The sequence below is a fragment of the Aulostomus chinensis genome, chromosome 19, assembly GCF_037954235.1.
Source record: "Aulostomus chinensis isolate RoL2024-O1b breed Wild chromosome 19, RoL_Achi_v1.0, whole genome shotgun sequence".
Lineage (NCBI taxonomy): Eukaryota > Metazoa > Chordata > Actinopteri > Syngnathiformes > Aulostomidae > Aulostomus > Aulostomus chinensis.
The window spans coordinates 12,756,605-12,783,293 of NC_141338.1; the positions used below are offsets into that span (position 1 = coordinate 12,756,605).

The 26,689-nt window shown below is 41.2% G+C and overlaps 1 protein-coding gene across 3 annotated transcripts in view; it reads left to right on the top strand.

The window, feature by feature from the left end:
* Nucleotides 1-12,362: 12,362 nt before the first annotated feature.
* The window catches only part of strbp (spermatid perinuclear RNA binding protein), an 80,159-nt gene continuing 65,832 nt past the window's right edge, over nt 12,363-26,689 (top strand). Inside the window, exon 1 of one of the 3 annotated variants that reach the window (XM_086186820.1) lies at nt 12,363-12,426. The gene's annotated coding sequence lies outside the window, so the exon portion shown is untranslated. Of the gene's footprint in view, nt 12,427-13,630; nt 13,973-26,689 lie in introns of those variants that run through there. The other 2 variants (XM_086186819.1, XM_086186821.1) reach the window with 2 other exon arrangements.

Below are 26,689 nucleotides of genomic sequence, written 5' to 3' on the forward strand. Positions count from 1 at the left end.
ACACACACACACACACACACACACACACACACTCTCTCTCTCTTTCTCTCTCTCTCTGTTTCTCTCTCTCTCTCTCCTGAGCTATTTCTAGATGCTTGGTGTCTTTTGTCTTGCTTGAGTACCCCCCCCCCCCACACACACACACACACACACACAAATATCAGAGGACGGATATCTGTGTACTCTACAAACACTGGATTGCATGACAGAAATTCCAGAATATCTTGACCTCATTGCTTAGATGGCTGTGCAGCAACTGTCAGCGATAAAGTACCTTGGCATTGTTGACAAATAACCGTTCACTGTGCGTGTGTGTGTGCATGTGTGTGTAGATCAGTGCTAAAAATAAGATCTCATTGTTGGGGTTTACAATGGTTTTGGGTGTTAATGACCAGCAGAAGTAACCCTAGAAACCACAGACGTTCTACTGTGTGAGTCCTGCTAGTAGAATTCTTGAATTATGTCTTTCACTTATTATTCATGAGATTTAAATCTTCCAACTAACCCACGATTCAGTGTATTTTAATACTTTGAAATAGAGGTGAGGAGCCCTGAGCTGAAATGACAGTAGTGCATTTTAATGATTCTGTACTGTTTTCATGAATAAAATCAAGATCAAAGAGCCAGCAATAGTTTATTTTTTTAACCTTAATCTATGTTAGATGAAGAAATCACACCTTATAAGACAGTTGGTTTCATGAAATCATGTGAAAAACCATCTTGTTGGGCGTTAAGTTCTGCATTGATTCCTTATTAGCCTGTGGGTGTGATCAGTCAAAAGTGGGGGCTAAGAGGTTAGCGTAGATGCTGCTAGAGCATCACATCTGTCGGAACTGGAGAGTATTCCCTCCTTCAGAGAAAAAAAAAGAATGCCAATGAAGACTCGATGGAACAGATGTTTCCTCTCTTACAGCAATTTCAGCCTCCGTGTTGATTTTATTTGTTGTAGTTAGCCAGTGACTAGGAGTCGGTAATCACCTGCCAGGTGTTTGGAACCTGTCTGCTGGTTTCCTAACAAGTTCTGTGACTTCTCAGATGGCCCTGTGATATAAAACATCGTACACATCAGGTTCAAGGGAAGCACTTGTTTCCAGCTACTTTGGAAACTTCCATTTATTGATTTATTGTAATTGGCTGCAGGATGGTCCACAGCAGGTTGTGGGCCAAGGGCCAAAAACCAACACATATTATGTTGTTAAAAGTCCTTTAGTATGCGTACCACCGTCTCTGTTGCCTATTCTTTTTATTTCTTACTTCACTTATGCCACTTGTGTAATTCTTCCGCCTGATCAAATTATGGAAAGGTAACTGATCATTAGGGATGATACCTAATTAAAGTGTAATTGTATCTCACAAAAAAAAACCACATTGATTTACAGAAGTATTTTGACCATCCATCATCAGCTGCTTATCCCGTTAAAGTTCTCAGGGAGCTGGATCCTATCCCAGCTATCGTCGAGCAAGAGGCAGGGTAACCTTGGTCAGGTGGCTACTGCATCACGGGGATCATAAAAGAGACAGACAACCATTCGCACCAATTTAGAGTTTCCAGTTAACACAGCAGAAAGTTTTTGGTGTGTGGGAGGAAGACATAGAAGCTGGAGAGAACCTACGCAGTTTCAGAAACAACATGCTAACTCCACGCAAAAGGTATTCAGCCGACAGACGGGTTTGAACCCAGAACCTTCTTGCTGTGAAGTGCAAAAAGAAAAAAAATGAAGTCGCGCTATAAGTGACACATTATTGTCAGAGAATTTCATTTCAAGAAGCTGCCGTTAGATAGCAAATTATATCAAATTTCATTTTCTTAAACAGACAACTCCTCACCGCCCAGAGGGCGAAGTTGTAGACGCAGGGATTTCATGTCTGCATCAGGAAAAAATGTCACTGAACTGACTTTTTATTGGCATTATTTCTGTGTTACTTTCACGCCGTCGTTGCATAAAAAAAAACAGGGTCGGAGCAAAAGCACCAATCCAAGAGCAGTTTTAGCTGTGAAAAATGAATAAAAGCTTCTGAACACAGTTGAGTCCAAAGCCACTGTCAAGATTCTTTATATGGAAAGGATTTCCATTTTTTTTCCACAAATACCTACCAAGTTCCTCATTCTTCTTTCTTCTCTTTTATTTAATCTACACATTCTAAACCCTGACATTGTGTGCCTTGTTGCTTTTATTGCATTTCTGGTGTTAAATTAAAACTTGCAAAAAATGTCTATAAAGAAAGAATTTAGTGCAACAAACCGTATCTCCACGGGAAATGAAATTATTTTATCAGCGACAGGATAATAAAACGCTGTGAGAAGAATTCAATGGTGTTTTGTCTTCTGTGTGTGTCTTGCATGATTAAAGTTTATCCAATAGGCAGATAGAATTGATTTTTGTTGTGTGCGTGCGTGTGTGCGTGTGTGCTTTAGCTTTTACAGCACCCCCCACCTACCCACCCGTCCACAGAAATGTTGACACATGCACACAGATGAGGAGGAATCGACAGCTGCCTCTCTAAAACTGAACTGTAATTAACACCTTTAAAGCCAACATGACAGATTCATAAATAAAACAAGCTGATTAAAGGCCTGAGACAAATTAAAAGTGGATTAGCTCAAATGATGTAAATATCCTGCACTCATTTTCATCTTAGCATCCAGGATCCAGAGTCTGAACCATCATTAGGGGCCTGGGAGGGCAAACCCGTATGCAAATGTTGGAGGGTGTGAGAATGACTGAGAGATAAAAATGAGTCGGGAAGCGTGGAGCGCGGGGGGGAGCGGTATTACAAACAAAGACATGTCAGTCACACATATCTTCTTTGGATCTAAAGCCGAGGGAATCACATGGCTCTTCCTGTAATACTCCACTCTAAAATATGCACCCAAACACATACCAATTATCAGACATCGGAAAAGTGTACGCATGCAATTAACATGCTCAGCTAGAATCCAGACTCAGAGCACTCAAAGGCATTCCTATACATAATTTAGAAATAATAATGGGATTCTAACGTATTGATTTTGCGCTTGACTGAGTATGTAAGAGTGATTATCCACTATATAAAGATATGTGTGAAGTTTACCTGCTAGTTGCTTTGTAATGGGGCATTAACAGGCCATTGGGACGCCGGCATGGTGATACGCTGCAAAAACAATTTGTTCCCGAGTGAATCTGGCAGCTTTCTACACAAATATCCGTACACTTGATATAAGAATCCCTCAAAGTCGCACCTCAGTCAGATTAACAGAACTGTTGTCTAGAGAATATAATCTTATGTAAGGAAATCCCTTAAAAAACAAATCAGCTGAGTTTTTTGTATTTTATATTATAATAAAACACAATAAGCTACTTATCACCACTACTGCTGCTACTTGGCCACTCGTTCCTGCCAGTCCTCTACAGTGTGCAGTTGTTTTTTGTTTTGTTTTGTTCACAACTGTATTCATAGCTTTTGTTGATAGTTACATATTTTTTGATATTTAGTTGATAGTTATGCTATTGCACTACTTTTGTATTACTTATTGTTTTTCTCGGGGGTCTTTCTTGTATGTATAATTGGTCAAAGGTCACAGTGACATCAGAGGGGGGCTGTCTTGTCAGGTGAGTTTTTTACAAGTAATCAAACAAATATTCTGAGCAGACATTATTGTTTTTTTTTTTTTAATTCTACGTCCATAACTAAATGTGACCATATCATATTGTATGATATCAAATTCCAAGATGCACCAACTGGCTTCCCACTGACATTTAACTGATGTCAATGTGTTTTAGAGCACAGGGGAAGCAAACACTGGAACATTTTCATTTGGAAGCACAGCAGCACTGCAATCATCACAGTGGTGCTTCTCATATTCGCCTCAGCATAGCTTTTGATGTTCCAAAATATCATCTGATGCTGAATGAACGTGGTACCATCATGCAAATGTTCCTTTGATGCAATTCACGTCAAACATGGTGTGAATTTATGTTGAATATTCATCATCTCTCCCCAGAAAATTCCTTACAGTATGACAGAGAGAGATCCCATGTGGCTCCTGATATGTTTATGATTAATTTAAAGCATACTCCCCATTTGCTCCTCTCCAAACTCTCAGCTTTGCACGTCCCACCACCACCTGCGGGGCCCCCTTCAGGCGCATGCTGCCTCTTTCCCATAGTAACCCTGAGTTTCTGTGGGAGCCTAATCACATTCTCACTCTGTATTCTAGCCAAAGTCACCGATTTGTCAAAGGGACGGCAACTCGGTCGGTCCTTCAAGCAGGGCCGTCAGTTCTTTGGTAAACAGTCAGTAAGTCCCAAGACCCCCTCGCCCCATTGCAGGCGTTTACCCGCATCACATTATGCAGCCGCTCAAACTAACCACACACTTGCCTTTTAAGGATCCTCACCCTCACTGACCAACTAGCAGTCGCTAAACTAAAAATTTGACTCATGCACCAACTTCGCCTCTGCAGTCAGAAAATCATCGAGCTGGAATATTATTGTTTGTTATTTTTCTCCATTCATCCTGATCTAATGGGAGGTCTGTTATTACTCAACAGATGGAAGGATTTAGGCAGACACTCGCTGTGTTTCTCTCTTTCTCACACACACACACACACACACACACACACACACACACACACACACACACAAACATGCACTCACACATGCAGGCACCCACCAACATCTTCTGCTATTATATATGCGTATATATTACTCTGAATTTTCAGGTTATATTGCCTCCTACCACCTGCTCCCTGAAAGAATTATTAAAGTCACTCTGAGAAGTTTAATACAATAATACATCATTTTGTTTTATAAAAGACTATTAATAAAAAGAGGGATCTATAAAGATGGAGTATAAATGCGGGTAAACTGGCTAAAAATAGGCATTTGATTGCTTTCCTACTGCCAGTGGATGAGTTTGCCTTTTTTAGTTTGTCTCTTTCAATGTCACAGACATGCTGGAATACAAGTAGAAAGCAGCATGATGGCCAGCGACGATGTTTTAGTGGTTGCAATTCTCCTATATTTTTGCTTACATCCCTCTTTCAAACTCAACACTGATTTCTGAGCTCGAGGAGACAGATGGAACTAGAGGCTTAGACGATGGAGAGTCAACAACACTCTATCAGAAAAAGGAGGGGGAAACAAAATAGCGTGTACAGTCCGGCTGGGTGTCATATTTCTCTCACTGCCAAGCCGATAAATACCCGAGACTACAAGAGTCATTTGAGAAGAGAATGAATACCGATTGTAGCCTTTCTCCCTGAAGACAAAAGCCAGATGTTGGAGGGCTTTTTTTTGTTCTTTTTTGTCCAGTTTGAAAGGGGGTATATATCTCGCTTTTTTCTGCTGCCTTTGATGTGCTGCAGCAGAAGCACAGACACAGGGGTGAACCCTGAGAGATGGAGGGGAAGGATTTGAATTGAAAGGTGTGAAGATGAGGAGAGATGAAAGCACTGTTGGGGTGAGAGAGCAGAGACTGGGCATGTGGTTCACAGGCGATACTGAGGAGAGGTCGAACAGGCCGGACTGTACTCTCTCACTGGTCTTAAGTAACACATACTCGCCAAGGCTGCGGTCAGAACTAACCTGTACAGCAGTCTTCTCTGGGCCCGCCTGTGGGTCTGTCTGTCTCTCTGGTTTTCTCTCTGGTGTGAAGTCACCATCTGATGGGGTTTGCTCTGCACAGGCTGTTTTCACACTAGTTTGACTGATACAAGAGTGACTAAGACATGAGTTTCTGGTTTCACTGCTTTGCATCATCCCGCCAACGGTCTGTTTTAGTCAAAGTCTGTTAACTCAGCATTTGTGTGTTCGCATCTCTGAAAATTTAGTGAGCATCTGTGAACGGCCTGGTGTGTTTGTACAGGTGCACGCGTATATCATTACCTGCCATTTAAATTGTATAAATGGTTTCACAATGTGTTCACTCATTTTCATCATATTTCTGCATCACACAAAGACAAAACTGCACTGTAGCCTTGTTTTGCTACAAAGTTGTTCTATTTTTACTGAATAACAACAAAAAATAAATATATAAACACTTTAAAGAACCCTTCAACTCATTATTTTCACCCAAAGAAATCTAAGTGTACAGCAAAGAAGAAAGAGCGTGAAGCACTTTATTATTTTTGTGCTTTTTTAAATTTTTTGATAGACACAATGAATTGGCACAAGTTGTGTCAAAAAGGTGCAAGAGAGTGATATAATATACAAGATTGAAAAGGTTTGTCTGAAAATTTCAAGCAGCTTATTTCTGAGAGAGGCTGTTTAGACAAATCAACACCCTGCACCAACACACAGGCATCAGCCCCCAGTGAGCCCTGATGCGGTTCACACCCACATTTCTGAGTTGTTCAGTCATTCATACTCGGAAATGAAGTGGCAACTCAGCTTAATTATCACGTTCTATTTCCTTTAGACATCTAGATGATGTATTATCTCCCACTGATCCTCAAAGGATGAATTTGTTCTCACTTGCACCCTGCACAGAGAGGTCATAGGTCAGGGGGCAGCAGTGGAATAAAGTTGGAGCTGGAGGGCAGACAGCATACTGCTGCCATCAAAGGTCACATGTAATTAAGCAATATCACACTCAAGGATGTGCTTTAACCTCATTATTGTCACACCAGTGGGGCGCTCATTAATGCACTGCTCGCGAATTGTTGTGTTAGCATAACGCAACCAACTAAAAATAAGACAAACAAATATTATTCATATTGTGAATAAGGAATTAATATGTTATGACTGACGCCTTTAAAACAATAAGTCACATCTGCAGATTCCAATGTAATAACACCTAATTTAATACTCCAGGAAGTAGGTCAACCCTTTTTCGCAACTTAGCCAAAAGGATGCTATCTAGCCACGCCGAGAGCTCAAGGAGTTTCTCAAAGTGAATAAATAACACACAGGCTTTACAAATACTAAGCTGCTTAGCAAGCTCTGGACATATTGTACCTAAAATATGCCACAAAAATTCTGCATGAACACACTTGTCATTGGGGTTCACATGCATTTCTATGCTAATAGCATCATGTTTGTGCCACCACAGCAAGATAACAACTGAGACTCAAACTCAATTGCAGTTTCATTTAACTGTTTTCCCCACAAAGACAAATCACTTCAGTTCAATCCAGTTTCAATCCAAAAACCACACTGAACATGCAAACTGCAGCAAAAAAATTTGTAGAGCATGGTACTGATGGCAATGAGGCATTTTGCCTTGATAAAATAGTGTTTAACTTCAAAATGTTTTGTTGTACCATCACACTGAGTTTTCCATTTAACAAAAGAGGCATCTTTATTCAATTGGCTTGCTGAAACAACTACTTCTGAGTTTGTTTTATTCAAATATATATACATACATACATATATATATATATATATATATATATATATATATATATATATATATATATATATATATATATATATACACATAGTTGGTTGGTCTGAAGAGCCTGCAGTATTACAGTCAACAAAAGAGAGTCAAAGTTTGATGAGTGCATATGTCATGCTGTCATCACTGGCAGTACAGAAACACTGAGATGAAGTCTGATGGCTGAACACATGAACACATACATATGAGTGTGTGTGTGTGTGTGTGTGTGTGTGTGTGTGTGTGTGTGTGTGTGTGTGTGTGTGTGTGTTTTGTATTGATTATTTGTGTGATGCTTTGGGTGGGGGGGTCACAATGTGGTCTCACCTTACCATCACCTGTCACAAGATTATTTACCCGCTAACCAATCTGAGTGTGTGTGTGTGTGGGGGGGCAGACAAAGACTTACTAATACTAATCTAAGTAAGATCAAGATATCAGGCAAATATTTGAAGAAAAAAATTGTATACTCTCAGAGCATGGTTGAGATGTCATGTCATTGCCTGTTAATTCCATCTGATCCAAATGTGACAGCTCATGTCTTCACCTTCAATAGGATGAAATATTACTAAAGATGTCCTTGTTTTGTTGTTGTTATTGTTTTTACCAGTAATGAAATCTGAGCAGCAGAAAATTCCCTCCAGTCTCTACCATGTTTAGAGCTCCCGTCTCATCCATCACACTCCAACAATAGAGATGTCGTCCACTCCAGAGACAGCTGCTCAGACAGACTCTTGTAACTAGGAGTGTGCCTGTGCATCTTTATGAACAGTGCATAAAACACATCGCTTCTTTAAACATATAATGCTGGAAAACATTACCCGTCTGACATTTTCATCGTATTATTTTGACTGGCATTCATTCATAGATCCTTAAACAGATTGATTATTCCTTTGTTGGTGATGACGTCCCATCTCCTCTGTTACATATCCAGGAAACTTTTAATTAGAGAATAAATTAGAACTAGCCTGCATAATCATCAGTGCTGATAAGAGGGGGTGGAACTAAAGACGCATAACTAGATGGATAAATCTTCACATGGACGGTTGATAAAAGGAACAAAGGCTGCTGAAATATGACATTCACATTCGTTGAAACTCATTCTGGCAACCCTGCTGGTTTGACCACAGGCAGGGCAGCCTGTGAGCGCCCAAGAGTGTGAGTCAAGCCTGTGCCCGTGCCACGCTGGCACCACCATCTGCTGCCCGTCGAAGTTCTGTCCGGCCCAGCAAGACTCTCCTTACACACACACGAACAAACTCAACACTCCTGCGTCCTACTTGTGGTCATCTATCCAGGTGGCGCCACACCAACTGACCACACACACACACACACACACACACACACACACACACACACACACACACACACACACACACACAGACATGCTGTGACCTGCAGGATGTTATGGTCCACCCTCTCAATCCTCCCTCTATCTTCAAGTGCACATAGGCCTGACTAATACCCTGATAGGGTGTCTCTCTGTCCCTCCGTCTGTTTCTCTCTGTGCTGTTTGGCCCGTTTCTCTGCCTTGGACTGAGAACATAGGAGCTCTTCCTCACAGCCACCAAACAGCATGCATGTGTGTGCTTTAGAAGACAATTCTAAAAGGGAAATCCTCAGAGAGGTGTCAGATGGCAGGCGTTTGTGCATGTTCTGTGTATGTGTGTGTGGAGGGGGGATGGAGGGATGATGGAGTGGATATAGGAAGGGATAGAAGGAAACAGGAGGAGGGGAAGGTTGCTCTGTTCTCCTGCTCTCCAGCTTTTGTTCTCATAGATAATGACTCTCCACCCCTTGACTCCTGAGACCTGGGGTGGCCCTCCAGTCTGGAGATATAAGCAACAGTCAAGCTGCTGTGACAGCTAAATCTGCCAGTGTATCGAATTTGATTGTTTTTGATGTAAGTATATGCTTATATACAGTATATACAGTACACAACATAAATATGATGGCAAAATGGCACAGGTATGAGTCTTAAAACTCAGAAAGATAGCAATTAGCATTTTTTAGCATCTAGTTCTCTTGTCCCAAGGTCAAAGGTGTTTTGAATGGGTTTTTTGGGTGGATGCCTCAAATATAGTCTGTTTAAAACAATACTTCACCTAAAAAGTGAAAATAGAAAAACTAATGTGTTTTTCCTTCCATTGCAGTGTCACTTCTTTCTAACTTTAGAATGCAGTAAGAGCCAGCCATGTATATCCAACAACCTTCTCAACCAACTCCGGCCAAAAAGCTGCACAAAAATCGTAGGTTACAAACTCTCACAGAAGCACCAAGCACCGCCAGCGGACCCATTAGGGTGAATAAACTCACTTGTAATTGTACACAGTAGCCAAACAGGAAATGTTATATTTTTTTGTGTGTGTTTGTGTGTGTGTTTAGCTCAAATAAAAGTGTTTATGGATTACTGAGCATTTTCAGCCGGACAAAGAAGATGTGGATAATACCATGGGATGCACTTCAGAGTTTGTAAACAGACAATTTTTTTGAAAGCTGTTCGTAGTTGGTCAATATTAGATTTAAGGCTCTTTCTGCACCATGGAGTCACAAAGAGGTGATTTGGAGAACATCTCCATTAACTCAAGACACATGGTGTACATACATATTTATTTGTCTTACTAAGAATTTACTTCTAGTGGTTGTATTTATGCTTCAAAAATCCTATCAGTGTTGTACAGTTGTGAAGATAATCTTGCTAAAGAAAACATGTAAACGTTTTGTTTGCCTCAAAGTTTATATTCTGGAATGATCACATTGGCTTTTGGTGAAAAGAAAGTTGGAGACACTGCACATTTTCAACAGTTGGAACTGCAACTGTGTCACATTTCTCATAGTTAATTATGGATGCCCTATGTTGCCCTAAAAAACTCAACATGCTTTTAATTCCAGCCAAAAACAGGAGCAGGGAGGAAAAATAGAGCCAGATTACTGCCAAAAGCCTGGAGGCCAGTTGAGTGTCTTGGCCTAATCTTCCAGGACCAGTGAAAAAAAAAATCTGAAATCTGAGAGGAGAGGAGAGGAGAGGAGAGGAGAGGATGTGTGCCCTCAAATTTCATGAAGATATTGGAAGGCAAGCCTTGTCGAGAGGAAACCAAAGGCGTTGAATGTTTCTGTGAAAACACTGTTATGGTTGCTGTGAGCTGGTTGAGTTGAGCAGCATCTGCAACCCACATGAAATCTAAAAATACTTCCTGCACCATTGACTGCTACTATGCCATGGCCTCAGTTAGGAGAGGAATAACTACGTGTGCATGGTATCCTTGTGCACAGGCGTTAAAGTGTAGCTGTGGAACTGGTTGCACTTTGGGGTTTACCTTGTTTACAAGCCTTGACAGTAAATGTGCTATTTAAAAAAAAAACAAATTTAATGTTCCAAAGTTTGACTGCTTGTTTGAGCATTTGTGTGTGTGTGTGTGTGTGTGTGTGTGTGTGTTTGTGTGTGTGTGTGACAGGCGAGTGTACACACTAGCCCAATAATAACACAATGTCATCACTCATTCAACTCTCCTTTTACAATGTGCTTTCCATTAATAATTAACACGACAGAGCTGCATGTAATCTGAACAAACTGTTCAAAGGGGAGCTGAAGGGGCCATAATTCATGTGTTTTCATGCAAATCCAGTCAGATCAAGTGATCAAGAGGATGCCAGACTGGCCTCGACGCTATTATCTCACTCTTGGAACAGACAATGATGGTCATTCGAGGAAAAGGATGAAAAAGGACACAGCTCAGCCACTGAGCGCCTGCTTAACTGTACTGTTAGCATGCACATGTGGGGAAGCACGGAACAGATTGTTTTCATGTGTTACAGAAACAATAAATCAGCAGAGGTGTTGTCAGAATGTTTCTGTCAGAAAAATTATTAGCAAACTGACAGGTCAGTTGACGGTACGATGGCCTCGGTGAGCAGGAAACGCTGCCGTTGAGTGTGTGAGCTATGTTTTAAAATGTTTAAAATCATTTTATTAGGTGTATAACGTTACTTTTATCCATCGTCCAGTGATATCACGTCGACCAATCGGTGGGATTAGAATTCATTCAAGCAAAAAAAAAAAAAAATCATTTCCAGAATGAATTTATCTGACATGTAATTCTCAAACCCACAGTTAAGATACACAAAACAACCTCATGATATTCATCTCAAAATGTATTTGTATTTATTTAGATGAACCTTAATCCAAAGGAGCTCACGAACAACATTCAGCTCTTTGCCATCAGCCTTTACTCAAACAGGATGTGGCTGCAGGCACCAACAATCGCTTTGATCATCCTTAATTTGTAGATTTAACTTACTTCTAATAAGTAATCTGAATAACAAACATTGCCTACATGGGCTGAGATGACTTGACTCACTGTTTACTTACTAATTGTTGTGTTATCTCACCGGGATATCATAGATGCGCTGATATTTGTTTCCACAATGAGAAACATGCATGATATACTTGTAATACAAAAAATGGTTTTGTAGTCTCGTGATGCTCTGGTCTATTTGTGATTGTGGTTCATATGTGAACTACCGTATATTTCTGTTCTGCATGATGTATTGCGTGTGATTGTCATTTAACTGTCCAGATAGTTCATTTTTAAGTGTCATATCATTTGTTGTTGAAGCCCGTATTTTTAATTGTTGCTTTTAAAAAAAAAAACAACTTCTGAATTCGGTTCTTTTAAAATGTGAATATTGCAAAACCTAATCCTTTAATCTTACCATGATCTGTCTTCACCGAAAAACAACATATATTTAGTTGGTCGACCATGTGACTGTGTCAAATTAATGTCCCCACAGCGCGAGTACTACTTGGAGGACAAACACACACACACACACACACACACACACACACACACACACACACACACCGTTCACTGTGCAGGTGCGAAGCGAGTGTACAGCGACTCGGGACACTCCGCCAATTAGGATCGCCAGGCGTGACCACGTGAACAAATCCCGTTGTCTGAACCCCCCCAGCGGCGAGCAGCTCGGGGTGAGCGGTTGCGCGGAAAGACACTTGAAGTGGGAAGTAATAATAACGGCAGGCTGACCGGGAGGAGCGCAGGAGTGAAGGTACGTGGCTTTTCTCATGGCTTTTCTCCCTTCTCTCTCTCTCTCTCTCTCTCTCTCTCTCTCTCTCTCTCTCTCTCTCTCCTGCTTGTCCGATCCCATGCGGCTCAGGTGCCGGTCCAGGATGAGGGATGACATTTTCTCTTTTTTGGCTTGCGTGTGATAATCTGCTCTCCTCATATGATCCTGGAACAGGACAAACGGCATCACGGGCTGGCTGGCTGCACTGCACCGTCATTTAAACTACATCACCACCACCGTTTATTCCCTCCTCTCTCTCTGTCTCTCTCTCTTCCTCTTCCTCTCTCTCTCGCGTTCTCTCCTCTCTAGCTGTCTCCCGCAGGCGCGCAAGGCTATTGATAGTTGACAGGAGCCAGGTAATCTCGGACTGACCCGGAGTACCGGTCACGGTTATTCAAGAAACCACAACTTTATTTTGTTTAAAGATGAGTTTTAATTGTAGTAGATATGGAAACGTGCAAGCAGAAGACCTGTGTGTATTTGTGTGCGGGGGGGGGGGGGGGGGGGGGGCGTCTTACGGTGCAGCATGCAGCCAGGGAGGCAAAACCAAGCTTTTATTGCTGAATTATTTATAAACCTGTCTGGGAGAGGGCTTCTCTAGGATGGAGGGAGAATCATGCTCAAGATATATCGACGACAGGCTTTTTTTCTCCGGGTTTATCTAAATATAGTTGAAGTATACACACAGGCTTTGCGCAGAAAAAGTAAAAGTTATGTCTGAATATGTGTATTTGATTCAAGCCATGGCTTTGTAATGGCAAACTAATATAAAACATGGAATGAATGTGTGTATATGAAGAAAATAAACATGTTGTGGTTGCTGCACGAAACTGCGAGTGTATCTTCCAGTTCCGACTGTTACGAAACCAGCTATTTAAAGATGAGACCAGGCAACTTTTAACATCTCGCTGTTAGTTTCATTTTTAACATTATTTTTTAATAAACTGAAGAATAAAAGGACATCTTGTGCCCGTTCATCACCGATGCGCTTCCTTTACCCTTCCAGTACCCTCGTTAGAGATGAGTTAATAAATCAACAGACACGTAAACGCACCGCATTAATTCACCATGCTGCCGCCGCTGCTGTTTCTGCGGTTTAACAGCGCTGCTCCACCGGAATGACTCGACCCCTCTCCGCGCATGCGCACCCCGCCACCACCACCACCACCACCACCACCACCTTCTACACTCATCTCAACGGATCTTTTCGCTCGCTCCAGTCTCGTGCGGGGTGGTTGAAGGTAGAGAGAGAGAGAGAGAGAGAGAGAGAGAGAGAGAGAGAGAGAGAGAGAGAGAGAGAGAGAGAGACCAGCAGGCGGCTCCGGGCTCGCGCTCCGCTCAGCTCGCTGTCCCGGTTGTCAAGGCGAATAGTAGACTTGTCCTCGCGCCTGCCCGGACGTTGTCAGCTCTTTCTCGTGGGTTTGAGCTCGGGACTTTTTTTTTTTTAATTATTTTTTTCTTACCGGTTTCGGACTCCTATGTTATCCAAGAAGCGGGGACGTTTCCTCGGCGGCTCGGCGGCGACACCGTAAGTTGGTCGATATTTCATTTACAGCGGGTTGTTTTCTGTTTCTCGTTTACCGGAGGATTTACGTTCCGGTTTATGGCATCTTAAAGGAGAACAAGTTACAGGATTTTGAGCTTCTTAATATGTTTTTCCTCTTGTCCTTTGTTTCTCTTTAGACTATTGTTTCCCTTTTCGCTTTTTTTGTTCCTGTGACAAGAACAATTGAGGAACTGTAGTTCCCCGCAATGAAAGGCGAACTTCCCTCTTTTGTAGTTAGCAGTTTTCGTCCCGTGTGGTGGGAAGATTTCCCGATGTTTGATGAGATCTAGCTGCGATAGATAGGAGAGCAGAGGTGCCGTTTGACACCGAGGCTTATCTTTTACAGCAGGTGTCTGACTTCCGCACCATGCGACTGATAAACCACATGAAGACGTCTCACCTCAGAAATATTGCCTCCAACTTCCTATTTCAAGCTTTTGAGATTCCACTTGTGTCGTTTCTTTCACTGTAAACTGCTTCATTGGTAACAGTTCGGTATGGCATTTTTATTCCGGGGTTTTGTTATGCATCATAAATTCTTATGTCCTCACTCCGTTTTGCTTGCGCGTTCACGCGTGTGTGTGCGCGCGCGCGTGTGTGATTTAATCAGAAGACACAAATAAGGACTGCTGAACTGGTCCTGTTCTTGCTAAACCAGCTTGTTGGCATACCTTTTCTACTTTACTTGTGTGGTTCCTACTGCAGAGCATGTCATGCCAGTACACTACCATGTAAAACTTCTTATGTTTTGATTGATCGCTCTCTCTCTCTCTCTCTCTCTCTCTCTCTCTCTCTCTCTCTCTCTCTCTCTCCCTCCTGTGGCTGCTCTGGGTTCAGTGTTTTTTTTATCAGTTCTTTGTGCCTGGTGCTCTCGGGGTTTCACTAATAGCCTGCTTCCTTTGAGGTTATTTTAGTTTGCTCCACCCAGCTCAAGGAGTTGCCACACCTGCCTTGCTGTGGAGGAGAAATGTGGGGTGTCTTTGTGTCCCCCCCCCCCCCTCCTTGCATCACTGGAGTTGATATATTGACTGGAAACACAGGCTGCTTTAGTTGCTGCTTGTTACAGCCGTATAATGTTCCTCTTGTGTGGCAGACACTGGACTGTGATGCGTAGGAGAAAAGGGAGATATGGAAATTCACATCTTTTCTGTGCGTATTTGACTTTGCATTTTTGTTGTGTGTTTTCATTTGTGCGTGCTTGCGTACATGTATGTGTGTGTTTGCATTTTTTTCAGGGGAGTTTGATGGACAAACATCCAGCAGCAGCATTGCAAAGTCAGCAGAGCAGCATGGACAGGGCAGAGTGTGTGTATATGTATGTGTTTTGTGTGTGTGTGTGTGTGTGTGTGTGTGTGTGTTTGTGCGTGCGTGTGTGTACTTGAGAGTGTATGCTCCAGGCTCCCATGAGCACAGACTCTTTCTCTCAGCATTGACTCGGCAGTGAACCCTCTATCAGGACGGACTGAATAAGAGGATGAGAGGGAGGTCTATGATGTACAGTCGGTCTCTTTCAGCATTTGTCGCTCTGGGCGATTTGTTTTCTTTTGGCATTTTGTTTTTATATATCTCTTTGTTGCTTTTGGCTGTTCTGTTTTTAGTTGACATGTGTTTTGGGGTTATCTACTGTACAGTAAATATATTTCACAATTTTATTGATATCTAGCAACATCGTGGCCCCTCAGTTGGTGGAATTTTAGTGCGTTTTATGGTGGTTCAAACAGCTTGTAATCTCAGTAACTAGTAGCAGAGCATACAGAAGGATACACACACACATACACACATATATTGGGAGTGTCTGCCTCTGCGCTTGGTGTGCATTTGGTGCCCAATGCTTTTCAGCGAAACAGGAGTCTACCCACCACTTCTCAGATTCTAGCATACAACAGCACATTTAGAGTCTCATCTGGCAAGGAAATGTAGCACTAATCCAATTGGCTGGAGCTTAGTAAAAGCTCTCCTAATTGGCCGATATGGCAGCTGGCTGCCAAGGCTCCAGTAAGCACAACAGGGAGTTGGGGAGAGTCTCAGAGGTGCTGTGGAGCAGGAAAGATTTAACAAGGGGCACATAGCAAGAGTTGACTACTGTTCTACTCCTCAACAACATGGTAAGAAGAAAGGAAACAGCTGCACCCCGCTGACTCTGATCCACCCAACTGACCATGTCTCATTACCTCCAGCAAGGAGCTTGTGTTTTCAGTGGCGTTAGTCCGTCTGTCAGCAGGATTGTGTGAAGCAGATTTTTACCAAACTTGGTGGAGGGGAAGGACGGATTTTACTCATTCATGTTCCAGTGGGTCCATTAGATCCACCTCAGATTTGGTCGGAAAGCCTTAACAGCTTTGTGAAGAACTACCTTGGCGAGGTGGACAATTTGGATATTTTTTCCACAGAACCCAGAGTCCTTAGATAAAGTCATCTCCAAGCAGAGCTCAAGTCGTAGTTGTAGCACCACCTGGTGATTTTAGGACATACGCCTGATGTGACATGTTATACAACGAACATCATCTGATTAACATCACTAGCATGGCTGCATGATAATAACGGCACGTGATTGTTACCAGCAGATATTGGTCATTTTATTGATATATTGGAACGGGTCTGATGGCCTTTATTTGTATCAGCCTTGTTTTGCTCTTTGTCTTTGCTCATCATCTGTTGTTCATGATAAGGAAACAACATGGTAAAAGTATAATTTGCAGGCTTTTACAAGCATTTTAGAGGTGAATAAAAACATTGTTCAATTTCACATTAGTTACATGTTTTGTCAAATAACAAATACAAATAAACAAATAATATCCATATCAGTAAATATCAGCACAATCATTATAAATGTCAGATGGCTAAAAAAATACAAAATTGTGCATCTCTAATCAGAACTACAATTTGGTGTATTAACAGGATGTAAAGCCCAAGTGTGTGTTCCATAGCACAACCTAGAGGGTGCAGGAAGTGATGTGTGTACCACACTGCAGACATTATACAAATATGATACTAATATCAGGGTTTCACCTCCTCTCGCTCTGTAGAACAGTCACACACTGCGACGCACACTTGGATGGGGGGCCTGTTCATCACTACTTGTAGCTTTAATTCCGAGCGATTTGTAGTTTTCAACTGAGGTTTTTTTTCCCTTTCTTCACACATTCAAAGAAACACATTGAACGAGATTGGCTTTTGCGACGCAAACATATTTCAGGAAACACCCTTCCAGCTGGATTAGGAACCATGCTGTCAACACAGGAAAATTTGCTGTGTGTGTGCGCGCACGTGTGTGTGTGTCTGTTTGTTACAAGAGGAAGAGTGGTTCTCAGAAGAGGAAAACTGCTGCTCTCAACAGCCGCTGCAGCCGTTCCTGTTTCCTTTCACCTCAGTGAGGAATCCTGGATATCTTGGTGACTTAGAGGGAGAGTATAAGAGTGTATGGGATGGCCATGTAAGGTTTCCTGCACCACAGCTTGCACCACTCCACACTAGCACAGAGGTGAACCATTCAGATTGTAGTTTGTCGGCTCACTGTTAACTTGAACTTTGCCTCGATGTGTTTGTCTTACAGTGAAACAAAGGCAAACTTCTCCTGAAAACTTATGAGAGATTCTTTAGAAAATCACGGTGAGATCTCCTACAGATCAGCTTGTTTTGTACACATTCTCAGAGTTTTCCCTCAAACATACAATACAGCTGTTGTTGTTGCTTATTGTGCTGTAAATGAATTGATTCCCCTTCTTAGAACAAAAAAATTTGATCCAGGTGTTATATAACTATTTACTGTTTAACTATGCTACAACTAAATAAGACCATTTTTGCTGAGCCTTCAGGATTGGTGGGTTACTGTGAGGTTTATTGGTTGTCATCTTGACATCATCATCAGTCGAATCAAAACAGTCTTTGGTTTCCAGTGATTTGTTATGTGAAAACTTACTTGAACTAGTAGTTGTGTACCTATCTGCCACTGGTAATACTGTGCACCACGGTAAATTGTAAGGAATGTTTAGGGTTAGGGTCAGGGTTAGGGTTAGGAAGACTCAAAAACGCCACTTACTGTAGTCACTCACTCGCTTGCTCACTCACTCGCTCACAGCAACATATAACACCCTTTGCACATGCTGATAACTCATTTACAGAGACCCTAGCTAAACTCTGAGCTCACCCTCACTGTCTCTCACTTTCTCTCCCATTACTCATGTGAGACACACACACACACACACACACACACACAAACAGACATACTCACACTCACACACACCCCTATCTCACCCCTCTTCTCATTTCCCAGCATTGCTTATTGTGTCAAAAAGAGCTTTAGATCAGGTAAACCAGAGCCTGCCTGCCTTCACTCAGACTTCTTGGAAGCTTCTTATTTAAACCAAGCAGACTGTGTTCAATCCGAGGGGCTGGACAGTTGCCAGGTAGAATCTCACTGTGGTTCAATGAAAAGCATAAAGGAAGCAAAACTGACATTAGTCATGCTAATTGAGTTTTTTTCAGAAGCTGAAAATTGTTATTTTGGGGCCTTTACATACATTTGCTTACATTTACACACACATACACCATTCTTGTGAGACTTTGGGCTCCTGGCATGCTGTAGGTCCTCAGCAGAGATTACAGTTCTGTTCCTCCACCACACTTCTACCAGTCGGTGGCGGTAATGCACCCATGGGCTGGTTTGACATCCAACCGCCATTACAGCTCATAGAAGAAGAAGCTACATGTAAGAGAGAGCACTTCCTCGGGAGCAAAGGAGGAAACCGTGCAGAAAAAAGTGTTGGATTGTGTAGTAATGATGGCGGTGGAAGACTGAAGACAGAGTACTTGGAGTATTAGTCTGTACTGGCTTGTCTCTGATGATTTTGAGTTGTGTTTGACAGAGAGAAATGAAGGTCTGCGGTGTTTGAAGTAGGCAATACCTAATACTTTAACTTAAATTATTGATGTATCGTCAAATTTTTTTTTATATTTAGAAAGAATATCCTTTTATTATTTTGATGATTTTTGACAGCCAAATGCGCATGCACATGTACACACACACACACACACACACACACACACACACACACACACACACAAATGCAAGCAAGTAAAACACTGAAACATAATGGTGCACTTAAAAACAATTAGAGCTCCTACTTAAGGTTTGTGTATATGCATGTATGCTCACTGCAGGCAATATTTTCTCTCTGCTATGACCCGTTGACCGATGTGAGCAGATTAATTGCTGCTTTCATGTTAAGCTGTGGCGTATCACCCCGTAATTGGTAATGGAGATTATCCGTGTGTGTGTGTGTGTGTGTGTGTGTGTGTGTGTGTGTGTGTGTGTGTGTGTGTGTGTGTGTGTGTGTGTGTGTGTGTGTGTGAAATGGGGAGGATGTGTGCGATTTCTTTATCTGATTAGGACGTTTATCTAATGAAGTAGGATTTATGAGATTCAGCTTTCACTAGTCTACACACACACACAAACTCTCTCTCTCTCTCTCTCTCTCTCTTGCACACACACACACACACACACACACACACACACACACACACACACACACACACACACACACCAGCCCATGCTGACATAGACAGTGAGGATCATTTTTAAAACAACATACGTGTTCCTGAATTGAGACTTATTTTTGAAGGTTTAAAGCTTAACTCTATCATGCAAATTCGTCAATCAGAACGCTGTTTTGATTCCAAAGAGGTCATTTGTGTGATGCGTGTAGAGCCTATAAGTTTTTGAAATGGGAGCAGAGGACAGATTGACAGGGACGGTCGCTGTCCCTCCCCTGAGAGGACTGCTGGAAGGCCTTGTTAATGCTACAAATATGTTTTTCTCGGTAAGTCAATTGACATCCAGTTAGTTGGATTTGGATGGATTTTTGGTATGTGATTCATAGTTAAGGTCTCAATAAATTAAAAATACTTAACACGCATGAAACCCTTTTCATCAGATGATAAAAAAAATGGAATTGAGTGAAGTTATTCAGACCACTTTCACTGTGTGAATTTTCTTTTATTTTTCATATTCATAGGCCAGATGATTCATTTCCTGGCTTCTGTCTTCTGCTGTCAGAACCATCTAACTGAATCACAGCAGTATAGGGATTAAAGATATTTCTGCATTGAAGGATATAAGTAATTTTTTAAATAATATCTTTATTTATCTATTGTCCTGGTTTTGCTCACGTTCCGTCATTTTTGCATATTATGTTATTAATTATGAGGAAAAACTGAGGTAAATATAATATATAATAATATCTCAGCATATCGGCAAAAAAAATGCAGATTGTCTGTAGCATATAATATATTTGGAACAGCCCATTAATTATATATTTATCTCATAATTTCTTCAAAAATCATCATCATCTGTGTTTATGAACAAAGACGAGAAGAGACTTGTGTAAAATCTTACTGATATACATTTAAAAAAAATGTCAAATATTTGGTTACATTGATGACATGGCAATGTCACTGTGCAGCCCTTCAATCAATCGATCCACTGAGCTATACTCACCTGTGCTTGTTGTGAGATTACACACACACACAAACGCATGTACACGCCTGTGAGCAGACAAACGGGGTTTGCAGTGAGGCCTCACCATATTTCTCCTGAGATATTTGTGTGCCACATCATCGTCTCACTCCAGCACTCACATCAGTGTCACCCTGCCATGCAAACGCACACTCAGCTGCCTGTGTGCAGCACGGGTAGAAAAAGGCAGGACAAAAAAAAGTCAAGCGATTATACATATCTGGCTTTTATTCGCTCTATTTATTTACTGATGCTCAGAGAAAGTAAAAACTGTTTTTTTTATATATTTTTCAAATTTGACACATGTATTCATGTTAAAGCTGCATGCTATTTTAACCTGTTCATACGAGCGCAGGAATGAAAAGCAAGAGTTACTGTGAAGCACAAATAAGAGGAATTTTACTAGACAACAATTAACTGTTTTAGCTCCACTATCAAGGATTAACTCAGAAACTGATAGATGATTTGTAGCTGTGATGAACAAGCATTCATCAAGAGATTGAATTCAAACAAACTGTCAAGTACGACTGGCTGTACACACATTACTTGCAGTTCATATTCTGATCTTTCTGGCTGAGTGACTTTTGGCATTGAGCCTTCGTCCACTTTGACTTTTTAATGTTGAGCCTTGAAGCCTCTGGAGGACTAAATGCTGAGTCCCTTCAACTCCTGCTCCCAGTCCCCTCAGAGTGACCTCAGCCCAGACTGCACTGCTGTTGTGTCCAGATCTTGAGAGTGGAGGCTCTGATGCTGCAGAACGGGGAGAACTATGACAGTAAAGTGTTAAAATGAGTTCTGAATGTCACTGGAGGGACTTTGTAAGTCTGGTTTCTTTGATACCAGGATGTAATGATTTGATGCAGCAGGAGTTTTCTAAATGAATGCATCTTGTGTCATGATCTAAATTAGGTGTTGGCGATATATCGATTAATTCGAGTTATTTGTTGCAGATGTTTTAAAAATAAAAAATTTGAGTTTTTTACTCCTCTTGCTATGGCGCACCTTTTGTCCCCCAGAAGCTTCAATAGCTTTCCCCCTCACCCCTCCCCCTGATTCCTGCGCATGCATAGCAGTAACATGGCTAACGAGAGTGACAAGTTTGTTTCTAAGAAAGGTGTAGTATCGTCAGTTGTTTGGAACTGGTTTGCGGCGACAGACGTTGAACAAGTGACTACACGCTGCAAAGTTCGTCTGAAGCCCGTTGTAACAAAAGGCAGCAGCAGAACAAACTTCTTTCAGCATCTAAAACAGAGGCATCCATCTGAGAGGGACAAAAGCTGCTCTTTGCGAAGGGAACAAGACCGCTACAACCGACAAACTCCCACTAAAAAAACGCTCAATGTGGTGGAATCATTTACCCACGGGAAAAAAAATCGGAAAAAATCGTAAATCGAATTATTTGTGAAAAAATCAGAGATTTTATTTTTAGTCCATATCGCCCAGGCCTAATCTAAATATTGAGACTGCTTCTGTTGGAAGGACTCTGTGTGTATTTGATTCGTCCTACCCTTTTTCTGGCTTGCTTAGAGCTGACATGTTGATTGCTGTCCATGGTGCTGAAATTCTCAATTTCATCAGGGAGCACTGATCTATACTTCTCTGCCAGCCGCTTCATAAACAGTTCCATCTCCTCTATCAGCTACAGGTCACTTCATTATGACAAAAGGATGACCGTGTAAAGAGAGAAGCCGTAAGCAGAGGAATGACAGATGTCATGGGGACAGGCAGAATGCTCGGCCTACTCCCTGACGGAGCTTTGCACCCATCAGACTGGGGGACGCATGTCTTTTAAAGCTTTTTTTTTTTTCAAGGATGCTCAAGAAAAGAAAGCAAGGTGTAATGGACTGCCCCAACCCACCAGCAAACTTGAGAGGCAAATTATATGCTAAATGAAATTAAAGGTCCATGAAAAATGGATCAGCAGTGAATTGGCAGGCGCATATAATATTCAACTTGTCCTAGCAGAGAGGACTCTGTATTCTTTCCCACAGCTCTTTCCCAGAATATTGATTTGGTGATATGCTAAAGCCCACAATCTTAATCAGTGTTAGCGGATTAGCACAATGTGGTCATTGGAGAAGGAGGGAAAGAGAAAGCAGCACTCTCTATTGGTCCAGACGTCATCTTGGGTTCTAGGAATAAATTAGGATTTGACTGTCAAATCCTCCATCCTGCAGAAGAGGGCATTCACTGCTGCCATCTTTGCTGCAGGTTATTGCTTTGATATGTGTTTGGGTTACGCAGGCTGCATTACAGAAACCTCCAAAGTCTGAAATCTCGTCCAAATTCAAGTTGACATTTAGGATTTTTGTGCAGAAAACATCTTTGCTAACTGCATTTATGATAGACTTAGAGTTTATCGCCTGAAAAATGTTAAAGCATCATATTGATGGACATTGATTGTACATCACAACAGCTGCCAATCACAGAGGCAGTCCACAGATACTGTTGTGGAAAGACCAGAATCAAGTTTAGGTAAGTTCTTAAAAGTCTGAGATAGAACAGGACATCACCACCAGTTTCTGTAGTAGGAAGATGTTTATCTTGATGATTTAATGTCTGTATGCTCGCTCTTTACCCGCAGCTGTATGTCAAGAAGGGGGGTGTGTTTATCTCTTGTTCTGTTCTACTTGAAATGCATGTCAATCATTGCGTCAGTCGATTTATCACCCAGCTGGCAGGTTGTATGTAAGTGTGTGTCAAGCTGGTCCTGGGACAGCTACTAGCATTAGCTCCTAAAGACTACACTCATACAGCCACCTGCATCTTTGCTGTTTTGTGCTCTAGATGTGTACATATTTGGTCTTTATTTCTTCTTCTTCTAGTCACGCTGTTGTCTTTTATCTGAGGGCACCGTGTTCTTATCTGTGTAGTGTTGCGATAGTGTTGTGTCAGGTCAGTGCCCGGACGATTTGTGTGTATTGCTGGATCATAAGGTACAAGAAATCCATATACCATACTTGCGTAAGCATTTCTGACATCAAAGGAGGCTGGTAGAGTTTGAACAGTTATGTTCAGGTGTTTGCCAGTGTTAACGGAACAAAAGAAAGAATATTAATCAGTCTTAGTATCTTAACCCCTCATAACTGCATTATAACTGGAGTGGTTATGTATAAAGTTCTGCTGAAATGTCTTAACTTGAAATATGGCTATTTTGATGCAAATAACAAAACAGTAGATGAAAATACACCATAGTGGTTCAGTGCTCACAAACTAACTGCAAAAAAGTGGGAATTTGCTCTTCATGCATGGCAGGTATTATATATATCTACCTTCAGATATGTGTGAAGCCTGTTACAGGAAGTTATGCATGTTTAAAAGTTAGCTTGATGTAAAGGGCAAAGTCTCTATTAACAAGGAAGAGTGTAGGTTTGCTAGCCTCTGGCACGCTTGCTAAATGACTTTATTGTTTTAATGGTCATGGACTCATGGACTTTGTCAGTTTGTCAGTGAATTTGTAATCGTAGCACAGCATTGCTGCAATGCTACACGTCTAAAACTTAGACTTTGCTAAATATGTGTTGATGGAAAATAGATGGGCTGATGTTGAAAATATGAAAATATATCTGGACAAGTACTGTACAGGGTACTTGCAGTTATGCCAGCTTGTGTTGATGTCAGCAGTTATGGGAATGTGTTTGCTGCTGCTGAGTTACGCAGAACTATCACTGACACACAGTCGTAAATTTTTATTGCATTTTTAGTCTCAGTAGTTAAAAGAAAGCAAATTCAATTTTGCTCGTTTTTTTGGCATCAGATTTATTATTGGATTCTCCAGCAAGTACTGCTGCCAAAATTTTACTGATCCTACTATCAAGTATCGCGTTCTCTAGGAATTCTAGGACGGGGGTTGTCAGATCCTCTGGCTTTCACATGAGGTAGTAATATTTACCACCCTGACATGTGTGACTAAAGAGTTTTATCCATAGCGATCCTCCATCAGAATCTAAACTAAGTCAAATCACCAGGATTGCAGGATCTTACAGGAGAGTCCAAGTATTTGTCCTGATTTCTTCCGCCCTTCCTGTCCTGTGCCATCCTTCCAACCATCACAAGCTCACTTCACATATGCAGATAGAGGTTTACATGCAAAAACCATGGGACCTCTGAAGGCCCCAGCAGTGCATTACATATGCTGTAGTCAGCTCGGGCTATTTCTGTTGCTCCTCGTCAGCCTGCTAAGAAGCAGCTCTGCCCATTTCTGACCAGCGCTGCAGGTTAATCCATTTAGCCCACGAGTTCTTAATCATTTTAAGCTCTAGAATCTTTTTTAAAAATAAATAAATAATGCAGTTGGACACATTACACTAAGATGTCGTAATGTTGCATTCGTAGTAGATTGGGTAATCTATGCATATTAGGAAGATTTGAAAAACATAGCAAGTAAAAGGACTGGAGAGGTAAAGGTTACTTTCATTATTCTGTCGCAGAGTGACCTTCACCAAAGTGATTTGCATACTCTTCCTCACATTAGTGCTTACATCTTCATTCTCTGACCACGTGAGATGAAGAGAGAATATCCAGGTGAGAGAGCTGCTCCTGCTTCCATTTGTCTTCTTGATATATGGCTCTGGTTACCACGCGCACACTATGTGCAGTACATATGGCAGCCTGACAAATAGCTTGCAAAATATACTTTGCTTACAGCATTCTTCATCAATAAAGATTTTAATTACTGCTCACAATTGCTGACCAGTGCACTTTCTATGGTTTATGGGTTTGTCTAATAGCGGCTTTGTTGGCTCACAGCAGAGCATGAAATAGTTCATGCATCAAGCATGTGTATAGATTTCATCAACTCACAAACTCAGAGAGAAACTAAAGCTTCACATTTATTTTAACTTCTCTGTAGTCCAAATATTTAAAAAAAAAAGTTTCAGTATTGAAATGTGTCTCAAATAGTTGGTTTGGTCCAGTTATATAAACATAATCCTCAAATCTTTTACCCACATTGGCTGGCTGGGTAAATATGGCAAGAAAAACAGCTGCTCAGTGGACACAGTGGGTAAGAGGGAAAGAGACACTTTTCCTTTCTTTAAATTTGATGGTACTTTATTCATATTAAGATAAGCTCTTTGGTCCTACATAAAGAAGCAGAAAGGCTGGAAGCTGTGCTGCACATTTGCTAGTGTTCTTTCAGAAAAGCTAAGATGGGATGGATGTGAAATATGGGAATGCTTTAAAAAAAAAGTGTGGAGAGAAATGGAGGAAGTGCTGAAGAATGAAAGCAGATAAAGCAAGGGTGAAAAAGAAGAAAAGCATGAAGAAAACAGTAGAATAACTTTCAAATGCAGTATTGCTCTTATTTCACGGTGATGCAGTAATATCACATGTTCAAAATGTGCTGCATTCCTCAAATTAGTGCTGTGGTGTTTTTTTTTGGAAAAAGTCAATCAATGATTCTGTACTATGTTGTGATTTGCAATATTGATATGATAATAAGAAAAATAAATAATTATTCATTTGCAATTTAATGCATATATAATTCTGACATATAAACTTCAACATTAAAAAAATGCAAATATAAAATGACAGTATTTTGTGAAATTGAATTACCAATAACATTTTGTTTTTTGCAAAAATAAAGCCAATTCTGTAACAAGTGTGTATGACTGTCTAAAATAATAATTAAGCTTTTTTGCAGTTGACAGGCTGACATTGGGATTCATTGTGCAGAATTAGCAGGTGCTAGCATCTATTATCATTACTACATTGCCCGAAAATGCACACACACACATTTTATTACTTTCTCACCAATTAGAGGGATGTCTGCTTGTCATGTGTATTATGAATGTGAGGAATGAAAAGAGAAATGGAGATTTAATAGCGAGAGAGGAATTCCAGGAGCACAGAAGCTAACAAGCATCTGTGCCAAACTTAAGTCTGTTTATTAGCGGATGGAAGTGGGGGAGGCATAGGAACCAGAGGCAGGAAAAGGGGAGATGAAAAGATGTGTTGGGGGAGGAGACAGTGGGATGATGATGATGATGGATAGAGAAATACATAGATGGATGGATGAAGGAATAGTTAGAATGGATGTGCACAGAGCTGCCTCTCAGCTGTAAGGTCAAGAGAGAGGCTGACTCCTGCTTCACACTGATACCACAGACAAAATCAATATGATACCTCTCTCTCTCTCTCTCTCTCTCTCGCTCTCTCTCTCGCTCTCTCTCTCTCTCTCTGTG